Consider the following 12,163-nt stretch of genomic DNA (forward strand, 5'->3'; position numbering starts at 1 on the left):
ACAGGAGTTATAGCAAACGAGAGCTATGAAACTGGCAAGCGTAACGTTTTCTTGACAGTTATTGCTCGTTTCACCAGTTTCACGCCTAAATGCGTAAACTCAGAAGAAGATTTCATTAGACGGCAACATTTTTGTGACAGACGCGTAAAGTATGAAAATAAAAGTGTCTGACTACAATAGCGCCTCAGCTTGAGACGGCTGGCTTTATAAAATTAATTGGCGTGGCGAAAGGGTGACTGTTATTGTTTTTTTACGCCGCTTGGGAACAATCAAGCTGTAATTAGTCACTTTGCCGTTCATCAAGCAAACATTTTAAAGTAGATTGTTTGAACTTTTAAGTTTTAATGTTATTTGTTATTTGTTATTGATTCTTAACCTCTGAATGATACTTATGTTAGACATAAGAAATTCAGTCGCTTTCCTGAGGTCACCGCCTAAAATATAACGTTTGTCAAAACAGGTCTCTACGAATTTGCTTTAGCTACGCAAAATGCCTTTGAGCTGATAAATAGTTCTGAGAAATGGAGTCTATATTTCACTTAGCCTAATAATATTTGGGTATTCATACGACGTGTCAAACTAGCACAGCTATTATGACACCCTTGATATTAAGGGTTCAACTTAGTCAAAAGTCAACCGATGTCAATCTAATGGCACACCGATAACAAATAGGGTAAATTAACAGGATACATAGCCAACGTCACAATCGCTTACGTTTTGCGAGCGTTTCGTAGCTAGCTCTCCCGATCTCTTCTGCAATGGCGCGACAGAGCCAGATTGCGTTTCGATCGATTGTCACTTTGGCTACGCCGGTAGGCTCGAGTGTGAGCGCGACGCGTGTTTGCCCGCGCTCGAGGCATTAGCCCGACTCACCGAAAGTACCCTTCTCATGGTGTCAATTGAGTTTACTGCCTGCTCTCAGATACGTTGCAAATGATTTACGGTTATATTACGTGGAGATTAAATTTCTCAAATACACACGCACGTGTAAAAAGATAAGAAAAAACAAAAGACTATATAGGTCAAAAAATAAACCTGATATTATTTCTCAGTTCGTTGGAACCCACCTATTATAAATAATAGTCATAAAGTGGGTCAATTATAATCAATTACATTAAACTGTGGAGCTACAATATAGTAAAGCATATTAAATCTAAAACAAACTTTGTTCATAACAGAAACTTTGTTAAATAACAGACTAAGACAATTATAGAAAAGTTATTACAAGTTCGTGAGTTTCATGACGTAGTTCATATAATCAAGAGACCGATGAAACTTCACAACTTGCTACGGATTTGGACAGGTCTAATGAGAGTTTTTTTTTAATTATTACTTAAAAAAAGGAATGTTGATATGTTTATACTTAAAATTAATTTGTCTAAAATGCAGTTTATTTAATCGACTACTGTATTTAGTCTCTTCAGTGTTGGGTTGAAATGTTAACTTTATTTTGGTTATTACGCCCTAAAGTCGGGAAAAGGAGGCGTGGCCAACCTTACTGCAGATGGGAAGATGAAATGCAGTCATCCGATAGGAATGGAAGGTCTTAGAAGAGGCTTATGCCACGGGGCAACCGGGCAAGTTGACTGATTTGTCATAATTTAATTATAATGCACTGAACATGCATGAAATTAAGTGACGTACTGTGGACGTACCTAATAATGTTGTTTTAAAACCAGACAAAATCTGTAAAACTAAAATGCAAGTTCAACAAATAAATAGGTTTAAACCTAATTTTGTTTCTTTTTAACCACCGACGCAAAAACAACGGGGTGTTATAAGTTTAACGTGTCTGTCTGTCTGTATGTTTGTCTGTCTGTGTGTGTGTGTCTGTCTGTGGCATCGTAGCTCCCGAACGGATGAAACGATTTAGATTTAGTTTTTTTATCTGAAAGCTGAGTTAGTCAGGAGTGTTCTTAGCCATGTGTCATGAAAATCGGTCTACTATGTCGCTGTTGGGGGTTTCATCAAAATTTTAATTTTGTGGTTAGGTTAGATTAGTGGTTTAGGTACACCAGTTACATAATCGTGATAACCATCAAACTCGACTGTACTATTTAAATTATCTGGCTTAACGATAGCCGACTATTTCCGCTGGCCATTCCTCGGTTTCCGGCGGAAATTACGGGACGTGCTAGGTGATACGAACCGGTCATAATTAGGAGATTAGGTTTGTTCTAATTTCATTTGTTACTGCCCGTTTCGCTTTATTATATGTGGCGCTTTATCTAATGTCCATAACGAGCTACCCCCTCTGAAGCGCTTATATAAAAGCGTACTGATTACCTCAAAGCATATAATAATATACTAGAGAACGGACAAATCGTTGGCGGACTTGTCGCAGTTGTTAGGTCATTGAGCATACAGTTGTCGTTGTGTGCGTATGATGACATGGCTCGCTGGCTGTTCGCATGTACACAGAGAGTCAAACATGGAAATGATGCGCGTGTATTACCCTACTCCTCCCCAAATCCACACAAAGCACACACACAGATAGGCTTATTCAATACAAATCGCCCGGCATGTCCAATCTCCTTCCTTCCTATATCTGTGCTGATAACCGAACCGTACAGACTCACCAAGTCCCAGGAATTGGTATATTGTAGACCCGAATGTGCACAACCGCTTACCAGTAACAATAATGCAGCTACCACCAGGTAAGTAACCTACAAATAAAAAATGTGGGTCATAAGGTCACTAGTTAACTGTTCTACAATTACGCAGAATACTTCAATCTTCAGAATCATTACATTACATAAATTCGAATAATTTTTCTGATAATTTTAGTTTAATCTTATTATATTTTAAAATGCTTCACATGAAGTTTATATTTTCATAATTAATTGCCTTTTGTTTAACAAAGTGTGAGATTAAAATGTAAAACACGACTTGTAAACTTTTTGTTTTTATTAAATATTTATATTAAAACTGGTTTTAGCTATTCGAATAGCTAAAACCTGAAAAAATTACAAAGTTTTCAATGCATCTTTCGAATATAAAATCGACGCTGGCATCATAACATGAATTTAAATAAATTGTTATGATTCAGTGGGATTTATTTTATTATTCAATTGATCTGAAAATTGGCAATATGTCAGAGCCTCGATTATGAATTTACGACGTCTTTCAGTTTACTTCAAACATTTTTTTTAATACGTTATCTGATAATTATGTTTTATCAATTTATCATTCATTTTGATCACGATTTCTCATAAAGGGTCTTAGTTTTATGATTGAAATTCAATTTAAGAAAATCAACCAGCAAATTGAAGACACTTGAACGGTTCTACGAGTAATGGAAAATTTGTCGAATCCAATTTTCCGATTTATTTCTGAGAGGATGTTTTATTCAAACGTAAAACGTAGGTTTCAAAAGGATCTAATTATTATCAAAGAGAATATAATCCTGAGTGGTGGTCTGATAAAACGAGAAGTAATGTTTTAATCTGTTATTGAAATGGGGAAATCCGTTAAGTAAGTTTTGGCTATAACATCAAATTAAATAGGAAGTTGTTCACAATTGAACTTAGTATTCAATTCGTGTTGTTTTTAATATATATTTTAACATTTTTAGCCAATTTAGAAAAAAACTAATTTCAGGTACCAATTGAAGCATGATATGATCAGTAATGATTTTATTGCAATACTCGTAATTTAAATACAATCTTTGAAGTAAGGACCACACACACATTTTTAACTACTCATTTTGTTTTAGCGACGTATTGAGGAGGTGTACTAACGTACCGTACGTAACATTAAAATTTATACAGTACCTAGGTATCTATTTTGATATAGTTTTGGTATGAAAATAATAACCATTTCAGTGTAGCTAAGCAATTATATCCGAAAACAATTCCGCCGTTGTTGTCCTCTCAATTTGCGCTGGCCATTTCAATTAAAGTGTTCTTTTTCTGCATTTCTAAACCTACGTCAAAATAATTGCTTTTGTCTCACTGCAAAACGAGGTACTAAAAAGCTGGAATCATTTTTTTGTACACGCAAAGGCAACATTCAAGCTTAACAAATAGTGCCATCACCATGAATGATGAGGCATGTGGAATTGTGAAATTATGTGGAGGACTTGAGGTTGATACTTTTGATTCATTTATTCATCATTATGCCATATAATCAAAGATAATCATATCAAATAACTAAATTAAGAGTAATATTATATAAATAATTTTTATATTGATTTAAACTAACACGATTTGCACTCATAATTTTAGAACAAAATGTTCGTGACCACGAACATAATGTGATATTCGAAACGTCGGGCCAATGTAATATGCCATAAATGTAAGTTTTTACGCGATTAAGTCCCATTTTGTTCTAAATTATAATTAAATTAAATTTACATATTTATAATTTATTTAGGTACATGATAACTTCAGGTGTTGACAATAAAAACGATTGTTTGTCGTTTTTTGGTTGACATTGACAATATAAGTGTCAACGAGTCCTAAACAATTTCCCATGACCATGAATACGGCAATTACTTATGTATACTGAATCATCATGGACGGCACCGATGAGTAATAATAAAATTATGCAACCTCAACAACCCGCAATGTAACTGAAAGTCGCATGCAAGATCGCGCGCCTTCAAAATGAGTAGGTACGTTGCTCACAATCTAAATATTCGGGATTTCAATATAACATTACCAAAGCAGGGATCGTCCGAATGCAGCAAAAACCTGGCTCGATTCCATCGGATAATAAAGTTACGATTTTTATTTCCCCGTTTATTCTGATGCATTCTTTAATATCTCGCTTTTCTTGATTAAAGCAAGATGCTCGTTACCGGCGTTTAGATGGAAAGAAAGGAACCGGTTGTTTCAGTTAAAATGAAATTCATAAATCACGTAGACTGCAGACGGTGCCGCATAGTTTATTTTATGCTGGGGTCTTATGAAGATATCTATTTGCGGAAAATAATGCTTGGAAATAAGGTAACATTTTAAATGACCATCAATTTATTTAAAAAGTTCTTACTGAGGAGTGAAGATACCTTATTTTCAGAGGGTTATTATTACACTTTAGACTCTCGTGCTTTGAAAACTTACTGTGATTATTGGCTACAAAGTACTCATGTACCGAAGTAAATCAAATTACCTGTTACTGAGATATCTGTTATCTGAAACAAAAAGCAAGGGTCTTTTATGAAGCAATGATTTACCTGACGGGTGACATTATGTACATAATTAATATTGTCAGGAGCTTCATTGGATTGTTAATATCGCACCACATACTGGCTTGCATTTTTTACTAACTATGTAGGTACTTAAATGGCCATCCATTAGGTACTTAATTTACGCTATAGGAAAAAAAACCTAATTATAATATCTGACTAATTTTCAATTCCAATAATAGGGGAACACTTTTCGTTTTCCTCCTAACAAAAAGAAAAGTAAACGATTATAGAAATTTATATTACCGTAGAAATTAACATTTTCGATTAATGTACAGCGGGACAATTACGCCTGGGAGATATTTTTCAACTACTCGGTTTTTTAATGTTGTACAATGTTTTCATTATTAAATAGAGTGACCACTGGTCATTAAATATATTGCACGCATGTTCAATGGATGGATACAAGGAGCTCAAGTTAATAGTGTAAAACATGGAAAAAAATATGTCAATTGAAAATGGCCCCCAGTCGTAATTACCTTGCTGTACCTTATTTATTTTATTATTTACAATATAATATTTTATTACTGAGCCTTCCACGCGTCATAATTGTACGCCAGTAATGAGGCAACGTGCAAGCCAGGGGTACACAATAGGGTGATTTATAGGCTGTCTGTCCTATTGTTGGCTTAATGAGATCGACCTGGCTGTCGGGAGGGTCCTGATTGTAAAAAAATAACTTGTTACTTTGTAGGGAAAAGCCTTAACAAATGATTCATCTTTATGTTGCCTATCGCGATATTGAAGATTTGAGTTTCTTTATTATTGCTTGTTGTTGCTTTGAGTTGGTGGTATTTCGTTATTATGTATATAATGTGCCAAACCAAAATATATGGATAATTATTGCCCATGCATATGTTTAGAAAATATTTATTTGTAGGTAGTTAGTATTGTAAATATGTAGGTGCTTCTCTATACTTACTGTTTATGATTTAACTGACACTATAGTTGACTAACAAACAAAAAATAATCGTACCAGGTAATCTAGGTTTCATGTCAGTGCACGAATTATATTACGTAGGCCCGCTTACAAGCGGGACTTCGCTAACTGGTAGTTCGAGAAGACGAAATGCCTCTATTAATAAATATAATGCAAGGTCCTTCCCTGCAGATAAGAGCCGGATATCTTGATAAATCGAAATATTTAACCTCATTTAGATGACGTAACCAACGATTTTCGTCAAAACTCTTTCTCGTTACCATTCTAGGCAGTTTGAAATGTAAAACTTGACTGAAAATTTTTTAGTAGTATTCTACTACCTATCTATAGCTTTTCATTTACCAACGCCTATAAATAAATAAAAAAAACATGCAGGCTAATATTTAAATTTCTCCAAGCAAAACTAATTATGTTTATTTGGTGAAAATTAAACTTATCTTAGATATAAAAACAAACTCAACAAAAAGCCCTTAACAAGCAAAATTCATGCTCTGAAGCATATCAAAGACGATAAATTTTGGTTTAAGAAAAGAAAGTTTTGTTTTGCTTCTAAAGTTATGTGATGACAAAACGGAGGTGCTGCGAACACCTGCTTTTGTAAACTGAAAAGTTGTTAAAGATTATACGTTCAAGAGCCGAAGCCGAATGGCATTTCTGCGACGCGAAACGCTACCAAAACGCCGCAGGAAGGTAGTCCGGCTCTGTCGCGCCAATACGCCAGAGCGATAGAAATAGATAGCTACGAAAGAGATTATCGTGTGTGTTTCGTGAGCGTTTGTGCATTCGGCTACGCACACTGGTCTCCTTGGAGGCACATTGTTGTGGAAGGTTTATCAAAGCGGCTCCGTGATATATGTGAGCAGGTCCCGCCCTTTACTGTGCAATGAACTTTAAATCTCCTTTACACCTGGGCCCGCCCACCAAATACAGTTGTTGTGGAATAAATGCGATTAGATCGCGTTTTATACGACATGCAATGTTACAAGCTAACTTTCTTTAGCTTGAATTATTGTTTAAGCCGGTATGAAAGTTAGGTTAGGTGAGTTTCTTTGTTCACGAATGTTATAGGTTTTGTTAACCAACCGCCATCGCAAACCTACTCTCTACTTTTTTGTCTTCAGCTAGTATATCGTATGCTATAAATTTGCCCCGGAAACTGTGACATGTTCTATTTTAGCCACTTAGGGAGAGGAAGTCTATTAGCATTGCGGTCGGATAGTGTCGACACGGCGCAGGAGTCAGTTACGGACCGCTTCCTGGCCCGGCCCGCCGGAACCCTCTTCCGTGACACAAATCACTCTATCACTTTTATACGCTTCGCCTACCTAAACTGTTACGGGAAAAAGTGAAGCCTTATGTAACTAGTTAAAGCTTTCCTTCTTTATTCAGCACGTCTGCGATAGATACCACAGTTTTTGAATGAAGGGAAAAGTAGAAAAATGCACACCTCTAGCGGACTCGAACTTGTTTGGTACCTAATCTTCTAGAGGTATAACATCGGTCTGACCAACAGAGCCACGGAAGCGGAGGCCCATTAGATGTGTGCGAACTTTCCATACTTTCCCTCAATACTCAAAAGCCTTATGAACACACCTAAGTACCTGTAGGAATTTATCATAACAGGCGCCGGAGTCTCAATTCCAAAAGGTCTCAGGAGTTCAAGTCCTGCCAACAGTGTGAATTTTCCATTTTTTTATAATTAAAAAAATGAAGTTAAAAGCTAAGCTTGCTCAAAAAGAAAAGAAACACAGCACTTAAACACTCATTGTAAGAGAGATTATGCACAATTATTTCTTTTTAAATACGCCCAGTTGAGTAAGTACTAGTTAACTAAGCTGCTAAGAGCAAACTTCCTCCAGCATTAAAATTTTCAGGGCAGAGTTCTTGCTTGGCCGGATGTTAAAGCCGCAAGTCAAACAACCGATAAAATGAAACGAGAAAGCGATGTCCTGATCCAGCGGAACTTGCCGAGATTGTGTTTAGTAGCAAGTCGAGCTGAATAAGGTGTTATAGTTAGGTACCTTGCCGTCGATCGGCTTCTAGAGAGGTCAAAGTTTGGCGTGAATGAGAATCAATAATTTAGTTTGCTTGAGCTGAACTATTATTTAGTAGCTGATTGATGACTTAGATATTCAATTTATAATTAATCAGTATTTGATAGACAAGTTTGAATTTCTGAGTATGCTATGAATAGATTTCCCTAGTTTTAGTTATTTAGAGTCTAATATTGTTTTTATTGAAAATCGTTATATTTCATAAACAAATATCTTAAATTTAACTAAAATAAGCCCTTGAGACATAATACCAAAGATACTGACGACGTTTCCTCGTTGTATGATATGTTGTGCAAGGAAGCCAGCTCTTCGGTTACCTGTTACGTCGAACATCGCTTCACGATTTCTGTAAAAGAAATTGTGAGCAGTGGAACCTCATTTGTTATTTATGACTTTATCCTACATTAGCCTAGAACGCTTTAGTAAAGCGGTTATTCTAAGAGTAATTATAAATAAAATACTCCTGGTTACAATGTAACATACGAGGGTAAGTCCCTTAACGATCACCTGAGCACTGCAGTGGCTCATAAATAATACGAGCCGGGCTAGCACGCTTGCTTACAAATTATAACAATTTAAAGGTATACAAAACAAGTATCCTACGCACATCTGTTATTCAAAAATGAGAATTGAAATGCTGCCTTCTTTGAACTTGCTTGTCAAATCGGATATGTCAGTGTCAAAAGAGACGTGATTTTAAGCAAAAACGTCATTTTTGAGACCGACTTTTCCGATCAGTGTGCGTAGCCGAATGCACAAACGCTCACGATAATATTTATTTCTTAGCTATCTATCTCTATCGCTCCTGCGTATTGGCGCGACAGAGCCAGACTACCATTCTGCGGCGTTTCGGTTTCGTTTCGCGTCGCAGAAATGCCATTCGGCTACGGGGCCTGTATCGTATCCAGAGAAAATTTTAGACGTAAGTACTCGTATCTGGTATCTGGGGGCACGGCAGTGCCCCCGCCAAATCGAGCGAAAAAAGGCACGGCCGTACCATCCTTTTCTCGAAGCATTTCAGACCATTTTCAATATTATATTCAAATTATAATCAGCCAGTACGAGTATTCATTTATTAATTAACATAACAGAAGTATATATTGATTTTTTTGCCTTAATATTTTTGAACCAGGTGATTAACTTCTCGTGTTTATAATACCTACTATTTTTTATCCGTTTCCGGTAAGTTAACACCGATAACTTTAATATCCGATGTCGTGTTTCCCGTCTCCTTGAATTTTAAATTATGGAGGTCTAAGTTTTTTACTATAGCCAGGGGCGGCTCACTCCACGATTCTATCGCTACGCTACAAGTACATACCGGCGACCGCGAGATCGCGGCCCATTCAGTGGTGACGACCTTCGGGCTGCGCAATATAATTCAATATCGGCTGCTCGCGTGCGGTCCGTTTCTTAATGTAGGTAAGAATTTAGAATGGCGGCATTTTGTGAACATCAAAGGAGTGAGCCTTCTGTACTTGTACTATTATAATATATTCTGTGCTATAGCTAAGATAAGTGATAAGAGAGAACTTTGTCATCAGTTTGTTACAAAAATAATGATTAGAAATTATTTAATTCCAATTTTCCCCAGACGCATTCATGCTAGCATCGTCAAACACAATGTTCTCTGATTAATCTCATATAGTATGCCAAGCCTACGTAGGTACTTTGTAGGTATCTGCTACGTGTTTGCGAGAAACAAGGGAATTCATACCACCAGGGGCCTTATTTCATATGAATAACTGTCAAAATTAGTATCATTTTAAATAGAGCCGAGAACGGTTGATTTTATGTCTTGATTCTACTACTACGGTACTAAAACGTAATCAACGTTGTTTTGTTATTCCTATACGGTTTTAAATAGTTTAGTTTAGTTTGTCACAATAGGCCACTGAGGGCTCGTACACTACAAATTTAGTTTCATTATTACAACTACATTGCCGAATTCGATTGGTGTGAATGAGCGTTAAGTGTGGATTGATAATGTCTAATGACAATTTTTACAAGTGATAGCAACTCGACAAGTTATGATTTTTCTTATTACAGAGAATTTATTTTAGGAGGTAGGGCATAGCGAATGATATTCCGCTTTGTGTGATAGGGCACAGCACAGCGGATATCATCTCGCTCGAATTTAGAGCAGAGCCCTACTGGGGAAGTACCTCTGCCTTACAGAAGACCATAGCCAAATAGCACAGCCCTACTCATAATGTTGTGTTCCTGCCGGTGAGTTAGGCTGCCAGAGCTCAACGAGAGTGCTGCGTGCTGGTGACGCAAGGGCCTACGGAACCAATTTGTTCCGTCTATTTGTCCTTTGAGTCATCGGCAACCCAAACTCTCTTTAGAACTTGTACACTCTTTTTTGCTGTGTACTTCACGGCAAAAAGGAGTGTACAAGTTTCTAATGGGTTGGCAACGCGCACGTGACACTCTTTGAGTAGGTGACGGTGACCGCTTTCCATCAGGCGGACCGTATGCTTGTTTGCTACCAACGTAGTATTAAAAAAAAAGAATCAACACAACATAATGTCATTGTCACACGTCGAATAAAGCTCCAGGTTAATTATACCTGTGTTCTTTGGTGCGATGTCGCGGGTCGGCATTATCTCGCGAAGTGTCAGGAGCATTACTGAAGTACTCGTACAGGTGTAATTGGGTACTTAGATTTACACATCTTTGTTAATTGCAGATAAGGTGGCGGGGCTTGCGGTGGCGTGAATATGTAGAAAAGATTTTGGTGCGAATTATGTTGGTAGGTGAATTGACACCCGTGACATTTTAGAGAATGTTATTTGTGGGATTCATTGAATATTATAGTACCTATTCATTGTTTAACGCGGGTTGGCTAACTGGCGACGCAGCTTACGCGACTAACGGCATTACCACTAAACCACCCGCCCGCCGTGGTACCCGACGAAATTTCTCTAGTGTAGGTATGTTATCTCTGATAAGGCTAGGCGTCTTTTGGCCAACTCTAAGGGCGAGCAATTCGAGCTTGCACCTCCTAATACCCCATAGGATAATTTGATTTGTTCCCTAGATGTAAAGTATGAACCTACATGTAAATAATAAACGAAATATCAAATGTATGTATTATAAGTATTAAAACCCCTTGCTATCTAAAACTTAAATTTTATGGAATAAAAAAAAAACGTTTATTCTCAAAAAAAAAAACCCTTTTTTGACAACATTAAATCTTCTGCCAAACTGCAGGACAGTTTGTTGGCAGAGGGGACTCCCTTACATAATCTGATGTGGGTAGAACTATCTGAGTAAAGTTTACGCTAGCTACAGTTTTGATGTATTGCTTGACTGAAATTTTTAACTTCAATTTATCTATGAAAAATAACTATCTAAGTGGATACATTCTAGGTACAGCTCACTATCAAGTCTTACCCTAAATTGTTTAAGTAGTCTATATAAGTACCTTACTATTTCAGGTGCTGAAACGTGTCTGAGTTAACAAATCTACAATACCCTTTGTAAACAAGGTATTCTTGTTTTAATACAATTGTGTCGCTAATCCGAGATCAGTGAAGCAAGGGATACCGGATTCTGGTCCCATCGGTCCGCAGTAATAAGGTTTCACCGACGTTCGATTAAGCCACTAAATCAGCAGGCCTATTCTGACGAGTCAGCCGTATAATATAGAATGAGAGTTCCACAGCTACAATTGTTTGAGACCATTGGATATTGGATACATATACTATGTTGGAATCAGACGTATATTCTTTGTAATTTATTCTGTGTACATACAGAGCGTCCTCAAACACGTCCGAACCTAATCTAATTTGTTGGCTCATAAGTCGTTTTTGTCAAGCGATGCTTGACTTAAAACTAAGACGAGTCAACACTTTTACCGCGGTAGAGGAATCGAGCTCCTTGGTCTCTATTAATGCATGCTGTTAGGACTTCTAGGTGTCAGAGTAGAACTGGTTTGACTCCTAGCATTTGACTCGTCTTTGCGAGCCAAGCAAT

General features: G+C 37.0%; 1 long non-coding RNA gene across 1 annotated transcript; it reads left to right on the top strand.

Moving 5' to 3' along the window:
* Nucleotides 1-4,492: 4,492 nt before the first annotated feature.
* On the top strand, nucleotides 4,493-11,729 carry LOC125236334. The gene is made up of 3 exons (XR_007178197.1): nucleotides 4,493-4,615; nucleotides 10,875-10,937; nucleotides 11,626-11,729. It is a non-coding gene; the product is annotated as an uncharacterized LOC125236334 (long non-coding RNA).
* Nucleotides 11,730-12,163: the final 434 nt, after the last annotated feature.

Source organism: Leguminivora glycinivorella, chromosome 2 (assembly GCF_023078275.1).
Source record: "Leguminivora glycinivorella isolate SPB_JAAS2020 chromosome 2, LegGlyc_1.1, whole genome shotgun sequence".
Lineage (NCBI taxonomy): Eukaryota > Metazoa > Arthropoda > Insecta > Lepidoptera > Tortricidae > Leguminivora > Leguminivora glycinivorella.